General features: G+C 36.2%; 1 protein-coding gene across 4 annotated transcripts in view; it reads left to right on the top strand.

Moving 5' to 3' along the window:
• The window catches only part of OMA1 (OMA1 zinc metallopeptidase), an 87,121-nt gene that overhangs the window by 23,630 nt on the left and 43,650 nt on the right, over nucleotides 1-19,841 (top strand). The window lies entirely within an intron of this gene.

The raw sequence follows: 19,841 nt of genomic DNA, 5'->3' as shown, positions 1-19,841 counted from the left end.
TTTGGAGAATTCATAGGTAAAACCATATGGGCCTACACATTTCTTTGTGGAAGGGTCTTTAATTATGGATTCAATAGATGTGGAACTACTCTTTAATAGATGTAGAACTACTATACAGATTTTTATATTTTTGTGTCAGTTTTCATAAGTTTTGTTTTTCTAGAAACTTAGGTTTTGTTTAAACTTTCAGTATTATTGGTATAAAGTTGTTTTGATATACTCTTCGTATATCTTTAATGTCTCAAGGATTCCTGCATTCTACAGGTATATTTTAAAAATGTCCCCTTTGTTCCTAGTATTGGTGATATATGCTTTGTCTTTTTGCTAGATTTTATTACGTTCATTAATCTTTTCAAAAAGATGTTTTGGCTTTGCTTATTTTCTCTATTCTGTTTGTTTTCTACTGTTTCAGTTACTATTGTTATCTTTATTTCCTTGTGCTTTGAGCTTTATCTGCTGTTCTTCCTAACTTCTTAAGATAGATACTTATGTCATTGATTTTATGTCATTGATTTGTCATTTTCTTTTCGAATGTATACATTTATGCCTAGCCGTTTTCTTTTTGGAATATCTCGTCATATTGCAAGTGTTGATATGTTTTTGTTTTCTTCAGTTTAAAATATTCTTGTTTTCATTGTAATTTCTTCTTTGACCCATGGGTTGTTTAGAAGTATATTCCTTAGTTTCTAAACATTTGTTGGGTTCCTTAGTTTCTAAACATTCCTTGATTTCTAAACATTTACCTTTTGTTTTTGATGTCTAGCTTAATTACAGTCTGATGGGAGAATATACTGAATGGTGAATTCTTTCAAATTTGTTCAGTTTTGCTTTATGGCTCAGCATGTTACCAAGTTTGTTAAAATGGTATGCACTTGAAAGTGGATTCCGCCATTGTGGGTGCAGTGTTCTTCATATGTCAATTTTGTCAAGTTTGTTAAATCTGTTGTTTCAGATCATCTATATCCTTGCTGAATATTTTTCTCTGCTTTTATTTTTCTAGTTACCAAGAGAGGTTAGTCTCTCGTGATTCTGTATTTTTCTGTTTTTCCTTTTAGTTCTATTAATTTTTGCTTTTTATATTTTAATACTATTTTTAGCATACTCATATAGGATTGTTAGAGTTTACTGGTAGCTTGATCCTTTTATCAATATGTAATCCCTCTTTGTCTCTAGTAATGCTTCTCGCCTGAAGTTCTCTTTTTCCTTTATTGGTATTGTTGTGACAGCTTTCTTTAGGTTAGTGCTTGCCTGTCATATCTTACTCCATTCTTTTATTTTCAAGTTTTCTGTGTTCTTATGTGTGTGTCTCTTATAAGTAACACATAGTTGTTTTCTCGTCCTTGCCCTATTTCGGATGTTTTTACTCTGTTTATATTTTTAATTTGTATTTCTTAATGACTAATGCTGTGGAGTGTATGTTCATGTGTGTACTGGCCATTCATGTATCTTCTTTTGTTAACTGTCTTTTTAGATATTTTACTCAGTTTTAAATTGAGTTGTCTTCTTATTCTTACATTGTAAGAGTTCTTTATACATATGCTGGATATAAGTCCTTTGTCAAATATTTGTGCAAATATTTTCTCTTATTCTGTGACTTGCTTTATTTTTTTATAGTGTGTTTTGAATAATAAAAGTTTAAAATTTTTATGAAATCTAATTTTTCTACTTTGTGTTTAATTTACTCTTTCTCTTGTTTTCTAAGGTAGGCGCTTAGGTCATTGGTTTTAGACTTTCTTCTTGTTTAGAATAACATTTAAAGCTCTGAATTTCCCACTCTGCATTGTTTTACCTAGACACAGATTTTGATATGTTGCATTTTTATTTTCAGTTAAGTCAGAATATTTTCTAAAATTTCCATTGTGATTTCTTCTTTCATCCATGTGTTGTTCAGAAGTGAGTCATTTAATATCCAGGTATTTGGAGTTTGTCTAAATGTTTACTTCTAATTAATTATTTCATGGTCAGAGAATATACTCTGTGAGAATTTAATTTTTTCAACTCTGTTGGGACTTATTTTGTGGTGTATCATTTGGTCTATTTTGGTGACTGTTCCATCACTTGAAAAAATGTGTATTCAGTATTTGCTGAGTGTATATTCTATAAATATCAATTAAGTTAAGGTAGTTTATAGAGTCATTCAAATCTTCTATATCTTCTGAATTTTTGTCTACTTGCTATTGAGTACGGAGTTTTGAAATCTTTAACTATGACTGTGGATTTGTCTATTTTTTCTTTCAGTTCTGTTAGTTTCTGCTTCCTGAATTTTTTTTTTTTTTAATTTTTATTTTTGGCTGTGTTGGGTCTTCGTTTCTGTGCGAGGGCTTTCTCCAGTTGCGGCAAGCGAGGGCCACTCTTATCGCGGTGCGCGGGCCTCTCACTATCGCGGCCTCTCTTGTTGCGGAGCACAGGCTCCAGACGCGCAGGCTCAGTAGTTGTGGCGCACGGGCCTAGTTGCTCCGCGGCATGTGGGATCTTCCCAGACCAGGGCTCGAACCCGTGTCCCCTGCATTGGCAGGCAGATTCTCAACCACTGCGCCACCAGGGAAGCCCTGCTTCCTGAATTTTGAAGCTCTCTATAGGTGCATACGCATGTGGGATTATTTTATCCTCTTATTGAACTGGTTGATTATTGTGAAGTATTTTTTTATTTGTCTCTATAGCAATACTCTGAAGTATTTTTTGTTTGGCATTAATTTTTTTAAATTTGTTTTTTATTGAAGTATAGTTGAATTACAATGTGTTAATTACTGCTGTACAGCAGTGACTCAGTTACACATATATATGCATTCTTTTCCATATTCTTTTTTTTTTAATTAATTTATTTGGTTGTGCTGGCTCTTAGTTGTGGCTTGCAGGCTCCTTAGTTGCGGCACATGGGCTACTTAGTTGTGGCATGCGAACTCTTAGTTGTGGCATGCATGTGGGATCTAGTTCCCTGACCAGGGATTGAACCTGGGCCCCCTGCATTGGCAACGTGCAGTCTTAACCACTGCACCATCAGGGAAGTCCCTTATTTTTCATATTCTTTTCCATTATGGTTTATCAGAGGATATTGCATATAGTTCCCTGTGCTACACAGTAGGATCCTGTTGTTTATCCATTCTGTATCTACCAGTTTGCATCTGCTAATCCCAAACTCACAATCCCTCTCCCACCTCCCTCCCCCTTGGCAACCACTAGTCTAATCTCTATGTCCCTTTTTCTGTTTCTGTTTCATAGATAGGTTTGTGTCACATTTTAGATTCCACATATAAGTGATATCAAATGGTATTTGTCTTTCTCTTTCTGACCTACTTCACCTAGTATGATAATCTCTAGTTGCATTCATGTTGCTGCAAATGGCATTATTTCATTCTTTTTTATGGCTGAGTACTATTCCGTTGTATATATGTACCACGTCTTCTTTATCCGGTCATCTGTCAATGGACATTTAGGTTGTTTCCATGTCTTGGCTATTGTGAAAAGTGCTGCTATGAACATAGGGGTGCATGGCCAATAGGCACATGAAAAGATGCTCAACATTGCTAATTATTAGAGAAATACAAATCAAAACTAGAGTGAGGTACCACCTCGTGCTGGTCAGAATGGCCATTGTTAAAAAGTCTACAAATAACAAATGCTGGAGAGGGTGTGGAGAAAAAGGAACCCTCCTATACTGTTGGTGAGAATGTAAGTTGGTGCAGCCAGTGTGGAAAATAGTATGGAGGTTCCTCAGAAAACTAAAAATAGAATTACCATATGATTCAGCAATCCTACTCCTGGGCATATATCCTGGAATTAATTTTGTTTGACATTATTTTGCTTGACATTAATATACACCCTCCAGTTTTCTTAGGTGTTATTGTTCACTTGGAATATCTTTTTCTGCCCATTTGTTTTCAAACTATTTGAGTTTTTGTATTTAAAATGCATCTCTTACAGATGGCATAAACTAGGTTCTTGCTTTTTTTTTTTTAATTCAATAAAGACTTTTTTTTTTATAAATTTATTTCTTTATTTATTTATTGGGTGCGTTGGGTCTTCGTTTCTGTGCGAGGGCTTTCTCTAGTTGCGGCAAGCAGGGGCCACTCTTCATCGCGGTGCACGGGCCTCTCACTATCGTGGCCTCTCTTGTTGCGGAGCACAGGCTCCAGATGCGCAGGCTCAGTAGTTGTGGCTCACAGGCCCATTTGCTTGGCGGCATGTGGGATCTTCACAGACCAGGGCTTGAACCCATGTACCCTGCATTGGCAGGCAGATTCTCAACCACTGCGCCACCAGGGAAGCCCCGGTTCTTGCTTTTTTATTGTTTGACAATCTATGCCTTTAGTTTGAAGTGTATAGTCCATTTATATTTAATGTAATTATTGATATGCTTGTATTTAGGTCTACCATTTTGCTATTTGTTTTATCTATGTTTTGGTTGCTCTGTTCCTCCTTTTCTTCCTTCTTTGAGTTAATCATACTTTTTAGTATTCCATTCATTGGCTTTTTAGATATAACTCTTTGCATTATGTTTAATGGTTCCTTTTGGGATTACAATATACATCTTTAGCCTTTTGAAATCTACTTCAGGTTTTTTTTTCTTTTTATACAGCAGGTTCTTATTAGTCATCAATTTTATACACATCAGTGTATACATGTCAATCCCAATTGCCCAATTCATCACACCACCACCCCCACTGCCCCGCAGCTTTCCCCCCTTGGTGTCCATACGTTTGTTCTCTACATCTGTGTCTCAATTTCTGCCCTGCAAACTGGTTCATCTGTACCATTTTCTAGGTTCCACATGTATGTGTTAATATACGATATTTGTTTTTCTCTTTCTGACTTACTTCACTCTGTATGACAGTCTCTAGATCCATCTACGTCTCAACAAATGACCCAATTTCGTTCCTTTTTATGGCTGAGTAATATTCCACTGTATATATGTACTACATCTTCTTTATGCATTTGTCTGTCAATGGGCATTTAGGTTGCTTCCATTACCTGGCTATTCTAAATAGTGCTGTAGTGAACATTGGGACGCATGTGTCTTTTTGAATGTGGTTTTCTCTGGGTATATGCCCAGTAGTGGGATTGCTGGATCATATGGTAATTCTATTTTTAGTTTTTGAAGGAACCTCCATACTGTTCTGCATAGTAGCTGTATCAGTTTACATTCCCACCAACAGTGCAAGAGGGTTCCCTTTTCTCCACACCCTCTCCAGCATTTCTTGTTGGTAGATTTTCTGATGAAGCCCATTCTAACTGGTGTGAGGTGATACCTCATTGTAGTTTTGATTTGCATTTCTCTAATAATTAGTGATGTTGAGCATCTTTCTTTGTGCTTCTTGGCCATCTGTATGTCTTCTTTGGAGAAATGTCTATTTAGGTCATCTGCCCATTTTTGTACTGGGTTGTTTGTTCTTTTAATATTGAGCTGCATGAGCTGTTTATATATTTTGGAGATTAATCCTTTGTCCATTGATTCATCTGCAAATATTTTCTCCCATTCTGAGGGTTACCTTTTCGTCTTGTTTATGGCTTCCTTTGCAGTGCAAAAGCTTTGAAGTTCCATTAGGTCCCATTCGTTTATTTTTATTTTCATAACTCTAGGAGGTGGATCAAAAAAGGTCTTACTGTGATTTATGTCAAAGAGTGTTCTTCCTGTGTTTTCCTCTAGAGTTTTATAGTGTCCAGTCTTACATTTAGGTCTCGAATCCATTTTGAGTTTATTTTTGTGTATGGTGTTAAGGAGTGTTCTAATTTCATTCTTTTCCATGTAGCTGTCCACTTTTCCCAGCACCACTTATTGAAGAGACTATCTTTTCTCCATTGTATATCCTTGCCTCCTTTGTCATAGATTAGTTGACCATAGGTGCGAGGGTTTACCTCTGGGCTTTCTATCTTGTTCCATTGATCTATGTTTCTGTTTTTGTGCCAGTACCATATTGTCTTGATTACTGTACCTTTGTAGTATAGTCTGAAGACAGGGACTCTGATTCCTCCAGCTCCATTTTTTTCCCTCAAGACTGCTTTGGCTATTCGGGGTCTTTTGTGGCTCCATACAAATTTTAAGATTTTTTTGTTCTAGTTCTGTAAAACAATGCCATTGGTAATTTGATAGGGATTGCATTGAATCTGTAGATTGCTTTGGGTAGTATAATCATTTTCACAATATTGATTCTTCCAATCCAAGAACATGGTATATCTCTCCATCTGTTGGTATCATCTTTAATTTCTTTCATCAGTGTCTTATAGTTTTCTGCATACAGGTCTTTTGTCTCCCTAGGTAGGTCTATTCCTAGGTATTTTATTCTTTTTGTTGCAATGGTAAATGGGAGTGTTTCCTTAATTTCTCTTTCAGATTTTTCATCATTTGTGTATAGGAATGCAAGAGATTTCTGTGCATTAATTTTGTATCCTGCTACTTTACCAAATTCATTGGTTAGCTCTAGTAGTTTTCTGGTGGCATCTTTAGGATTCTCTACGTATAGTATCATGTCATCTGCAAACAGTGACCGTTTTACTTCTTCTTTTCCAATTTGGATTCCTTTTATTTCTTTTTCTTCTCTGATTGCTGAGGCTAAGACTTCCAAAACTATGTTGAATAATAGCGGTGCGGGTGGACATCCTTGTCATGTTCCTGATCTTAGAGGAAATGCTTTCAGTTTTTCACCATTGAGAATGATGTTTGCTGTGGGTTTGTCGTATATGGCCTTTATTATGTTGAGGTAGGTTCACTCTGTGCCCACTTTCTGGAGAGTTTTCATCATAAATGGGTGTTGAATTTTGTCAAAAGCTTTTTCTGCATCTATTGAGATGATCATATGGTTTTTATTCTTCAATTTGTTAATATGGTGTATCACATTGATTGATTTGCGTATATTGAAGAATCCTTGCATCCCTGGGATAAATCCCACTTGATCATGGTGTAGGATCCTTTTAATGTGTTGTTGGATTCTGTTTGCTAGTATTTTGTTGAGGATTTTTGCATCTATATTCATCATTGATATTGGTTTGTAATTTTCTTTTTTTGTAGTATCTTTGTCTGGTTTTGGTATCAGGGTGATGGTGACCTCATAGAATGAGTTTGTGAGTGTTCTTTCCTCTGCAATTTTTTGAAGAGCTTGTGAAGTATGGGTGTTAACTCTTCTCTAAATGTTTGATGGAATTCACCTGTGAAGCCGTCTGGTCCTGGACTTTTGTTTGTTGGAAGATTTTTAATCACAGTTTCAATTTCATTACTTGTGATTGGTCTGTTTATATTTTCTATTTCTTCCTCGTTCAGTCTTGGAAGATTATACCTTTCTAAGATTTTGTCCTTTTCTTCCAGTTTGTCCATTTTATTGGCATAGAGTTGCTTGTAGTAGTCTCTTAGGTTGCTTTGTATTTCTGCTGTGTCTGTTGTAACGTCTCCTTTTTCATGTCTAATTTTATTGATTTGTGTCCTCTCCCTCTTTCTTGATGAGTCTGGCTAATGGTTTGTCAATTTTATTTATCTTCTCAAAGAACCAGCTTTTAGTTTTACTGATCTTTGCTATTGTTTTCTTTGTTTCTATTTCATTTATTTCTGCTCTGATCTTTATGATTTCTTTCCTTCTTCTAACTTTGGGTTTTGTTTCTTCTTCTTTCTCTAGTCCCTTTACGTGTAAGGTTAGATAGTTTGAGATTTTTCTTGTTTCTTGAGGTAGGCTTGTATAGTTATAAACTTCCCTCTTAGAACTGCTTTTCCTGCATCCCATAGGTTTTGGATCGTCATGTTTTCATTGTCATTTGTCTCTAGGTATTTTTTGATTTCCTCTTTGATTTCTTCAGTGATCTCTTGGTTATTTAGTAACGTATTGTTTAGCCTGCATGTGTTTGTGTTTTTTACGTTTTCTTCCCTGTAATTGATTTCTAATCTTATAGCGTTGTGGTTAGAAAAGCTGCTTGATATGATTTCAATTTTCTTAAACTTACCGTGGCTTGTTTTGTGACCCAAGATGTGATATATCCTGGAGAACGTTCCGTGTGCAGTTGAGAAGAAACTGTGATATCTGCTTTTTTTGGATGGAATGTCCTATAAATATCAATTAAATCTATCTGGTCTATTTTGTCATTTAAAGCTTCTGTTTCCGCATTTATTTTCATTTTGGATGATCTGTCCATTGGTATAAGTGAGGTGTTAAAGACCCCTACTATTATTGTGTTACTGTCGATTTCCTCTTTTACAGCTGTTAGCAGTTGCCTTATGTACTGAGGTGCTCCTATGTTGGGTGCATATATATTTATAATTGTTATATCTTCTTCTTGGATTGATTCCTTGATCATTATGTAGTGTCTTTCCTTGTCTCTTGTAACATTTTTTATTTTAAAGTGTCTTTCCTTGTCTCTTGTAACATTTTTTATTTTAACATTTTTATTTTATTTTATTCTATTTTATCTGATATGAGTATTGCTACTCCAGCTTTCTTTTGATTTCCAATTGCATGGAATATGTTTTTCCCTCCCCTGAGTTTCAGTCTGTATGTGTCCCTAGGTCTGAAGTGGGTCTCTTGTAGACAGCATTTAGGGGTCTTGTTTTTGTATCCATTCAGTGAGCCTGTGTCTTTTGGTTGGAGCATTTAATCCATTCACGTTTAAGGTAATTATCGATATGTATGTTCCTATGACCATTTTCTTAATTGTTTTGGGTTTGTTTTTGTAGGTCCTTTTCTTCTCTTGTGTTTCCCACTTAGAGAATTTCCTTTAGCATTTGTTGTAGAGCTGGTTTGGTGGTGCTGAATTCTCTTAGGTTTTGCTTGTCTGTAAAGCTTTTGATTTCTCCATTGAATCTGAATGAGATCCTTGCCGGGTTGAGTAATCTTGGTTGTAGGTTCTTCCCTTTTATCACTTTAAGTATATCATGCCACTCCCCTCTGGCTTGTAGAGTGTCTGCTGAGAAATCAGCTGTTAACCTAATGGGAGTTCCCTTGTATGTTATTTGTCATTTTTCCCTTGATGCTTTCAATAATTTTTCTTTGTCTTTAATTTTTGCCAATTTGATTACCATGTGTCTCGGCATGTTTCACTTGGGTTTATCCTGTATGGGACTTGCTGCACTTCCTGGACTTGGGTGGCTATTTCCTTTCCCATGTTAGGGAAGTTTTCCACTATAATCTCTTCAAATATTTTCTCTGGTCCTTTCTCTCTCTCTTCTCCTTCTGGGACCCCTATAATGTGAATGTTGTTGTGTTTAATGTTGTCCCAGAGGTCTCTTAGACTGTCTTTTCTCCATTGTATATCCTTGCCTCCTTTGTCATAGATCAGTTGACCATAGGTGTGTGGGTTTATCTCTGGGCTTTCTATCCTGTTGCATTGATCTATATTTCTGTTTTTGTGTCAGTACCATATTGTTTTGATTACTGTAGCTTTGTAGTATAGTCTGAAGTCAGGGAGTCTGATTCCTCCAGCTACGTTTTTATCACTCAAGACTGCTTTGGCTACTCGGGGTCTTTTGTGTCTCCATACAAATTTTAAGATTTTTTTGTTCTAGTTCTGTAAAAAATGCCATTCATAATTTGATAGGGATTGCATTGAATCTGTAGACTGCTTTGGGTAGTATAGTCATTTTCACAATGTTGATTTTTCCAATCCAAGAACATGGTATATTTCTCCATCTGTTTGTGTCATCTTTGATTTCTTTCATCAGTGTCTTACAGTTTTCTGAGGACAGGTCTTTTACCTCCTTAGGTAGGTTTATTCCTAGGTATTTTATTCTTTTTCTTGCAATAGTGAATGGGATTGTTTCCTTAATTTCTCTTTCTGATCTTTTGTTGTTAGTGTATACGAATGCAAGAGATTTCTGTGCATTAACTTTGCATCCTGCAACTTTACCAAATTCATTGATTAGCCCTAGTAGTTTTCTGGTGGCATTTTTAGGATTATCTATGTATAGTATCATGTCATCTGCAAACAGTGACCGTTTTACTTCTTCTTTTCCAATTTGTAATCGTTTTATTTCTTTTTCTTCTCTGATTGCCATGGCTAGGACCTCCAAAACTATGTTGAATAATAGTGGTGAGAGTGGACATCCTTGTCTTGTTCCTGATCTTAGAGGAAATGCTTTCAGTTTTTCACCATTGAGAATGATGTTTGCTGTGGGTTTGTCGTATATGGCGTTTATTATGTTGAGGTAGGTTCCCTCTATGCCCACTTTCTGGAGAGTTTTTCTCATAAATGGGTGTTGAATTTTGTCAAAAGCTTTTTCTGCATCTATTGAGATGATCATATGGTTTTCATTCTTCAATTTGTTAATATGGTGTATCACATTGATTGATTTGCGTACATTGATTTGCATCTCTGGGATAAATCCCACTTGAGCGTGGTGTATGATCCTTTTAATGTGTTGTTGGATTCTGTTTACTAGGATTTTGCTGAGGATTTTTGCATCTATATGCATCAGTGATATTGGTCTGTAATTTTCTTTTTTTGTAGTATCTTTGTCTGGTTTTGGTATCAGGGTGATGGTGGCCTCATAAAATGAGTTTGGGAGTGTTCCTTCCTCTGCAATTTTTTGGAAGAGTTTGAGAAGGATGGGTGTTAGCTCTTCTCTCAGTGTTTGTTAGAATTCACCTGTGAAGCCATCTGGTCCAGGACTTTTGTTTGTGGAAGATTTTTAATCACAGTTTCAATTTCATTACTTGTGATTGGTCTGTTCATATTTTCTATTTCTTCCTCATTCAGTCTTGGAAGATTATACCTTTCTAAGAATTTGCCCATTTCTTCCAGGTTGTCCATTTTATTGGCATAGAGTTGCTTGTAGTAGTCTCTTAGGATGCTTTGTATTTCTGTGGTGTCTGTTGTAACTTCTCCTTTTTCATTTCTAATTTTATTGATTTGAGTCCTCTCCCTCTTTTTCTTGATGAGTCTGGCTAATGGTTTATCAATTTTGTTTATCTTCTCAAAGAACCAGCTTTTAGTTTTATTGATCTTTGCTATTGTTTTCTTTGTTTCTATTTCATTTATTTCTGCTCTGATCTTTATGATTTCTTTCCTTCTGCGAACTTTGGGTTTTGTTTGTTCTTCTTTCTCTAGTTCCTTTAGGTGTAAGGTTAGATTGTTTACTTGAGATTTTTCTTGTTTCTTGAGGTAGGCTTGTATAGCTATAAACTTCCCTCTTAGAACTGCTTTTGCTGCATCCCATAGGTTTTGGATCGTCATGTTTTCATTGTCATTTGTCTCTAGGTATTTTTTTATTTCCTCTTTGATTTCTTCAGTGATCTCTTGGTTATTTAGTAACGTATTGTTTAACCTCCATGTGTTTGTGTTTTTTACGTTTTTTTCCCTGTAATTCATTTCTAATCTCATAGCATTGTGGTCAGAAAAGATGCTTGATATGATTTCAATTTTCTTAAATTTACTGAGGCTTGACTTGTGACCCAAGATGTGATCTATCCTGGAGAATGTTCCATGTGCACTTGAGAAGAAAGTGTAATCTGCTGGTTTTGGATGGAATGTCCTATAAATATCAATTAAATCTATCTGGTCTATTGTGTCATTTAAAGCTTCTGTTTCTGTATTTATTTTCATTTTGGATGGTTTGTCCATTGGTGTAAGTGAGGTGTTAAAGTCCCCCACTATTACTGTGTTACTGTCGATTTCCTCTTTTATAGCTGTTAGCAGTTGCCTTATGTATTGAGGTGCTCCTATGTTGGGTGCATATATATTTATAATTGTTATATCTTCTTCTTGCATTGATCCCTTAATCATTATATAGTGTGCTTCCTTGTCTCTTGTAACATTCTTTATTTTAAAGTCTATTTTATCTGATATGAGTATTGCTACTCCAGCTTTCTTTTGATTTCCAATTGCATGGAATATGTTTTTCCCTCCCCTGAGTTTCAGTCTGTATGTGTCCCTAGGTCTGAAGTGGGTCTCTTGTAGACAGCATTTAGGGGTCTTGTTTTTGTATCCATTCAGTGAGCCTGTGTCTTTTGGTTGGAGCATTTAATCCATTCACGTTTAAGGTAATTATCGATATGTATGTTCCTATGACCATTTTCTTAATTGTTTTGGGTTTGTTTTTGTAGGTCCTTTTCTTCTCTTGTGTTTCCCACTTAGAGAATTTCCTTTAGCATTTGTTGTAGAGCTGGTTTGGTGGTGCTGAATTCTCTTAGGTTTTGCTTGTCTGTAAAGCTTTTGATTTCTCCATTGAATCTGAATGAGATCCTTGCCGGGTTGAGTAATCTTGGTTGTAGGTTCTTCCCTTTTATCACTTTAAGTATATCATGCCACTCCCCTCTGGCTTGTAGAGTGTCTGCTGAGAAATCAGCTGTTAACCTAATGGGAGTTCCCTTGTATGTTATTTGTCATTTTTCCCTTGATGCTTTCAATAATTTTTCTTTGTCTTTAATTTTTGCCAATTTGATTACCATGTGTCTCGGCATGTTTCACTTGGGTTTATCCTGTATGGGACTTGCTGCACTTCCTGGACTTGGGTGGCTATTTCCTTTCCCATGTTAGGGAAGTTTTCCACTATAATCTCTTCAAATATTTTCTCTGGTCCTTTCTCTCTCTCTTCTCCTTCTGGGATCCCTATAATGTGAATGTTGTTGTGTTTAATGTTGTCCCAGAGGTCTCTTAGGCTGTCTTCATTTCTTTTCATTCTTTTTTCTTTAGTGTGTTCCGCAGCAGTGAATTCCACCATTGTGTCTTCCAGGTCACTTACCCTTTCTTCTGCCTCAGTTATTCTGCTATTGATTCCTTCTAATGTAGTTTTCATTTCAGTTATTGTATTGTTTATCTCCATTTGTTTTTTCTTTAATTCTTCTGGGTCTTTGTTAAACATTTCTTGCATCTTCTCGATCTTTGTCTCCATTCTTTTTCTGAGGTCCTGGATTATGTTCACTATCAGTATTCTGAATTCTTTTTCTGGAAGGTTGCCTATCTCCACTTCATTTAGTTGTTTTTCTGGGGTTTTATCTTGTTCCTTCATCTGGTACATAGCCCTCTGCCTTTTCATCTTGTCTGTCTTTCTGTGAATGTGGTTTTTGTTCCACAGGCTGCAGGATTGTAGTTGTTCTTGCTTCTGCTGTCTGCCCTCTCTCTACTTCAGGTTGATAGTGAGTTATTTCTGGCAAAATGTACAAACTTTGCAATAGTGTATTTGTCAGTCATCATGTATTTAAGTCAACATGAAGTTCACCCTTCATGTTGTTTTCTTGCTTCTGAGGATTTCCTCTTAATTTCCATTTGTGCTGCTGGCTTCCAGTTCTGTTAACTGACTTGAAGCCCATAAGGCTTCAGCTTTTTGTCGTCCAAATTGCTCATGGTTGAGGAGTACACTGAGTTTAAAAAAAAAAAAAAGAAAGAAAGAAAAAAGGCAGCAGACTTACAGATTTGGCCCCCACAGCTTTATTTTTCAAGAGTCGCTTTCTCTCTGGTCTTTGCTTGCTTTTCTACAACTCCCACCCACCCTCCTTGTAATTCCCTGCCTTAAATGTAGTTTAGATGCCAGTCAGGGATTTGGGTGGAGTTTACACAGAGTTTCTCATTCCTTTTGTAGTTCCCTCATTGTCAGTATTCCTCCTTTAGGTTTCTCACTGCTTTAACATCCCTGAACTATGATCTCTGGCACTTTGGCTGATGAGCCTGTTGCCATTTTCTGCAGCTTTGTCAGTGGAAGCTGGGCAACACCTTCAGGCCAGAAAGCAAGAATTCTTGTCTTATCTCTGCTGTTGAAGTTTTTCAAGATTAAATTCTCTTCTGGCTTCTGTTTTTGTACACTTTCCATTATCTTTAAATAATTATTTTAAATCAGGTTTTTATAATTGTTATCTGCTGGAGGGTTCACATGTTTCCTTCCCTTTTCTTTTGTTACTCAAAATTTCACGTTTCCTAAAATAATATTTTTGCAAGGCATAAAATTTTTAATTTGCAGTTATTTTCTTTCAGTATGTTAATGATGACATTTCAGTTTTCTCTAACTTATTGTTCCTGTTCAGGTTTCAGCTGTCAGTCTTTTTTTTCTTCCTTTGAAGGCCCTGGGTCTTTTTTTTCCATGACTGCTAAAATTCTCTGTTTGTCTTTGCTTTTTTATAGTTTGTGTGTCTAGGTGTGCTTTTCTTTGTATTTATTGTGCTTGCTGTGGCTTATAATGTTTCACTAGTTTGGTAAATTCTCAGGCATTATTTTTTAACATATTGTTTTTGCAATATTTTTCTCTTTTCCCCTGTAGCTCTGGGATTTTTATACTTCCATTTGTCTCTTGCATTTTTTTTTTCTTAAATTTTTTGTCCTTATCTCTCTACATTTCAGAATGTGTTTTCCTCTCCTGTCTTGTGGTTCACTGATCTTATTTTCAGCTGTGTTCATTCTGCTATTAAACTCATTTTTGAGTTTTAAATTTCTGTTATATTTTTCCATCTAGAGTCTTAATTTGATTCTCTTTTATAAATTTCAATTATCTGGTAAAATTCTCCATTTTGTCATAATTTTCTTGAATGTGTTAATCACAAGTTTCTTTAAACATTCATGTTTGTTAACTTATTTTTATTATCTCTGAGTCTGTTTCTGTTGTGTGTTTTTGCCTTTGGTCTTGTTCTTGGTATGCTTGCTTATTTTTTTTTTAATTATGACTTTATATTAAGTTTTTTTTTAATGAAGTATATTTATGGAATATATGTATTCTTTTTCAGATTCTTTTCCATTAAGTTATTACAAGATACTGAGTATAGTTCCCTGTGCTATTCAGTAGATCCTTGTTGCTTACCTATTATATGTATAGTAATGTGTGTCTGTTAATCCCAAATCCCTAATTTATCCCTCCCCCTTCCCTTTGGTAACCATAAGTTTGTGTCTGCGAGTCTGTTTCTGTTTTGTAAATAAGTTCATTTGTATCATTTTTTTAGATTCCATATATAAGTGATATCATATGATATTTGTCTTTCTTTGTCTGACTTCACTGAGTATGATAATCTATAGGGCCATCCATGTTGCTGCAAATGGCATTATTTCATTCTTTTTTATGGCTGAGTAATATTTGTGTGTGTGTGTGTGTGTGTGTGTGTGTGTGTGTGTGTGTGTATACACCACATCTTCTTTATCCATTCATCTGCTGATGGACATTTAGGTTGCTTCCATGTCTTGGCTATTGTAAATAGTGCTGCTGTGAACATTGGGGTGCATATATCTTTTTGAATTATAGTTATCTCTGTATATATGCCCAGGAGCAGGATTGTTGAATCATATGGTAACTCTGTTTTTAGTTTTTAAGGAACCTCCATACTGTTCTCCATAGTCACTGCACCACTTTACATTCCCACCAGCAGTGTAGGAGGGTTCCCTTTTCTCCTTACCCTCTCCAGCATTTATTATTTGTGGAATTTTTGATGGTGGACATTCTGACCAGTGTGAGGTGGTACCTTATTGTGGTTTTGATTTGCATTTCTCTAATAATTAGCAATGTTGAGCATCTTTTCATGTGCATTTTGGACATCTATATGTCTTCTTTGGAGAAATGTCTGTTTAGGTCTTCTGCCCATTTTTTGGTTGGGTTGTTTGTTTTTTTGATATTGAGCTGTGTAAGCTGTCTGTGTATTTTGGAAATTAATGCTTGCTTATTTTTGATTAAATACTGGGCATTTTATATAAACAGTACTGTTGACTCTGATCAGTAATTTCTTCTATCATCGGGGATTCTCCTTGTAGTCTGGTGGACAACTAGAATAGAGCAGATGACTTCAGTCAGTCAGAGCCTGAGCTGAGTCTTTATAAGTTTCAATTTACCTCTAGTTCACCTTCATTCATAAGGGTATTACTGTCTAGCAAAGCCTACTGAAGGCTTGGAGTATATACTGACTTCCTTCTCTGTAGTGGTTCCTGAACTTCAGTTTTTGTTCTCACGGCACCATAAGACTGTTGAAATCTTTACTCAGTTTTTCATCTACTTTTTGTTTTAAAAAGTGCCCTGTGCAGCTACTTTGGTGAACTGGCATCAAGTGTTGTCTCTGTCTCCATACTTTCAAATCTTGACTTCTCAAATTTGGTTGCCTTGTCAATCTTGACTTCTAAGTTTTGGCTCTCTAACCCTGATAGACAGTCAAAAGCTCGTAGTCACCTCCTTCTGCTTCTGCTTGGATTTCTTTTGATTTCTGCTTGTATTCTCAGTTTCTTGCTCTTCACTGCTTAAAATTTAACAGATTTGCTGGATGGCATTGTGAAACAGAAGATCAGACTCACCTCAGTGAGTTTTCCTTCTTTCTGGGATTTTGGCTTTTCTAGTCTTGGTTGACTTGGTAACTCTTCAGTACCTTTGAACAAATATTATTTATATTTTATCCAGATTTTCTAATCTTTTTTTTTTTTTTAAAGATTTATTTATTTTATTTATTGATTGATTGCTATGTTGGGTCTTCGTTTCTGTGCTAGGGCTTTCTCTAGTTGCGGCAAGCGGGGGCCACTCTTCATCACGGTGCACGGGCCTCTCACCATCGTGGCCTCTCTTGCTGCGGAGCACAGGCTCCAGACGCGCAAGCTCAGTAGTCGTGGCTAACAGGCTCAGCCGCTCCGCGGCATGTGGGATCCTCCCAGACCAAGGCTCGAACCCGTATCCCCTGCATTAGCAGGCAGATTCTCAACCACTGCGCCACCAGGGAAGCCCTCTAATCTTTTTTGACAGGAACGTCAGTCTGCTATAATAAGCTACTTGACTCCATCACTGTTAGGAGAGGAAGTCCCTAGCTTAGTGTTTTGAATAGCTACCTAATATTCTGTAATTTGGATAACTCATTTAATTAGGTATCTATTAGTGAACTTTTGGGTTATTTATTGGTCTTTTTTTTTTTGGTTGTTGTTTTTATTACAAATAATTCTGAAATCGGCAACCTTATACACATATCCTTCTGCTCCTTGGGCTTTAATAGCTATAGGGTGCGATTACTGGCATTTCAATTTTTAATTTAAAAGATACTCCCAGTTATTTCAAAATGTTAATAGCAAATCTTACCAGTGACAACTCAGGATGCCTTTTTTTTTTTTTTATTTTCCCAGGATGCCTTTTTTTAATACCCACTTCAGTACTGTTTTCAATCTCTTTTTGTTAATTTGGACAAAAAATGAAATCTCATTGCTTTTAAGACTTGAATTTTCTTGCTTAGCAGTCAAGTTGAACATAATGCTTCATTTTCATTGGCTCCTTTATTTCTTCTTTTGCAGATGGCCTTTTATTATGTTTGATTAGTAGATTTTAAAAATACATACTCTAGGCTCCCCCTTGGCAATTCTGATTCAGTAGCTAGATGATGAAGGTCTGAATCTGAAAATGTTTAGGAGCTGCCAAGTGATTCTGATATCCAGGCAGATTTGGAAATTACAACTTTGAGTAATCAAATGCCAGTTTTGTGTTTTGAGGTGAGTTGGTAAGTTAAATTTCCTGTTTTATTAAAAAAAAGAGGAATGAAATTAGAGAAGTTATTAAAGAAATATTGATATTCCTTTTTTTTTTTTTAATTGATTTTTTTTTTTATTTAATTAATTTATTTATTTATTTTTGGCTGTGTTGGGTCTTCGTTTCTATGTGAGGGCTTTCTCCAGTTGCGGCGAGCGGGGGCCACTCTTCATCGCAGTGCTCGGGCCTCTCACCATTGCGGCCTCTCCCGTTGCGGAGCACAGGCTCCAGACGCGCAGGCTCAGCAGTTGTGGCTCACGGGCCCAGTTGCTCCGCGGCATGTGGGATCTTCCCAGACCAGGGCTCGAACCCGTGTCCCCTGTGTTGGCAGGCAGATTCTCAACCACTGCGCCACCAGGGAAGCCCTGATATTCCTTTGATTATTTATAAATGCAAGCCATATTTTTTTTAAAAAGTATATCTTGATAGATGAAACTATGATCTTATTTTCTAAAGCACACTAAATATTTTGTTATGGACTAGTGACCTTTTGGTATTATGGTTTATTTAGTTCAAAGGAGAATATGATATTGTTACAGATGTAAAGTCATGAATATATAGCGATAAGATAACATCTTTTTATGGAGCACTTAGGATATAAAAGTGCAATCTCTGAATACAAGTATTTCTTTCCTGCCAAAGGGAGAAATAGTATGAAAACCTGAAATATTATATTTATACTACCACTTACTCTGTGTCACCTTTTTAGATAATAACACCGTTATCTGCTATTTAATACTTATTATGTTCCAGTACTTTGCTTAGTATTTTATATGCATTGCCTAATTTAATCCTTATAGTAGCTCCATGAAATAGTTGTTATCAGTATCTCTATTGTATAGATAAAGGAACTGAAGCCCAGATATGTTACTTTCTTGTTCTCAGCTACAAAATGGTAAAGCCATGATTCAAACTTGAGTATGTTTGATTTCAAAATCCATGCTCCAGTTTGCTATCCCTCTACCACAGTTACACTTCTCAAGGTCTTCTTGTCTACCTGTATGTTGTCGTATCCCATGCTTACTTTGCCACGTTTATCATGTTCTTCTCCTTAGTAGCATTTGATACTATTAACCGTACTCCCCTTTAAAAAATATATGTATCTATTTGTGTGTGTAGCCCACATTTCATTATAGCATAGAAAGTAATCTAGTGTTATAAACTCATAATGGGAAATAACAACCTTCACTGCCCCCTGCCTTATACCCCAGAGGTGAAAATCACCTTAACTTTTCTTTGCTATTTACCTCTATATTTCTACATAATAAGTTTATTTTGCAATATCTTGACTCATTAAGTTTAGGCATTATTAGTTTCTTGTTATAAAAGATTTAGTCTGATTGTTTTCTTACTATTGACTTTAGAGTGTTCTTTACATATTCTGGATACAGTCGTTTGTTGGTTATGTGATTTGAAAATTGTTTTTCTTCATCTGCGGGTCATCTTTTCTTAACAGGGATTTTTTTTTATATTTTTTTTTTGCAGAGCAAGCATTTTTAATTTTGATGAAATCCAGTTTAAGGAATCTCCAAGTAAACTCCACACCAGTTTCTGGGGCCAGCTCTTTCTGACAGCTTGCCCCACAAATTCCTGCAACTTCTGCAGCTTTAAACTCCTGTCTTCTAATACCTTAGCTCAGTCAAGCTCACCATTCTCTGCTTGGGTTCTACCTCCCTGTGGTGTGGTCAGGAAACTGCCCCCAGGCAGAGAACAGGGGTAAATGTCGGAATCACTCATGTTTTTCTCTTCTCTCAAGGATCATAGATTTGTCCTGCTTGTTGTCTAGTACTTGAAAACGTGTGCCTTTTAGATTCATTCCATTTTATAGATATTCATGTTGGGAGGACAGGTCCAGTACATAGTTACTTTGGTGGATGGAAGTGTAAATCCCCAAATTTGTGATTCATGATTTTCTGTCCATATTTTATAAGAAGGCATTAAGAAACTTTTCAGAAGCTCTGTATGCAAAAGTTGGGATAGTGGACTTCACTGTAAGATTATAGCTCTTTCTTTGGGAATTTCCATATGGAATTTATATATATATATATATATATATATATGTCTTTTCTCTGTGGCTATTTAGGTGTCTTTGCAGAAGAATCTTATAAATTGTTTAGGGGTTGAGCCGGGAGGGGAGGTGGGCGTTTTCTCGTTCACTGTGGAGACTTTTACTTAATTCTCTACTTGAGTCTTTTTACGTCAACCCTTCTCTCCTGGATGCCAAGTGGTGAACCGTTCTGGAGTTCCCCCAGCGTGGGGCTGTCAGTCAGCTGCCACGGAAGCAATACAGTCTAGTGATAATGAGTGAGCTCTGGGGCCAGACTTCCTAAGTTTGAGAGTCTGCTTTGCCCGAGACAGTACTAGCTCTGTGATCTTGGGCAAGTTATCTTTCCCTTCTGTACTTCAGTTTTCCTTATCAGTATGAAAGGAACAATAATAGGACCTATATCACAGAGTTAATACAGTTAAA

The sequence above is a fragment of the Balaenoptera musculus genome, chromosome 1 (genome assembly GCF_009873245.2).
Source record: "Balaenoptera musculus isolate JJ_BM4_2016_0621 chromosome 1, mBalMus1.pri.v3, whole genome shotgun sequence".
NCBI classification, from domain to species: Eukaryota; Metazoa; Chordata; class Mammalia; order Artiodactyla; family Balaenopteridae; genus Balaenoptera; species Balaenoptera musculus.
This window is presented reverse-complemented; position numbering and strand designations above follow the sequence as displayed.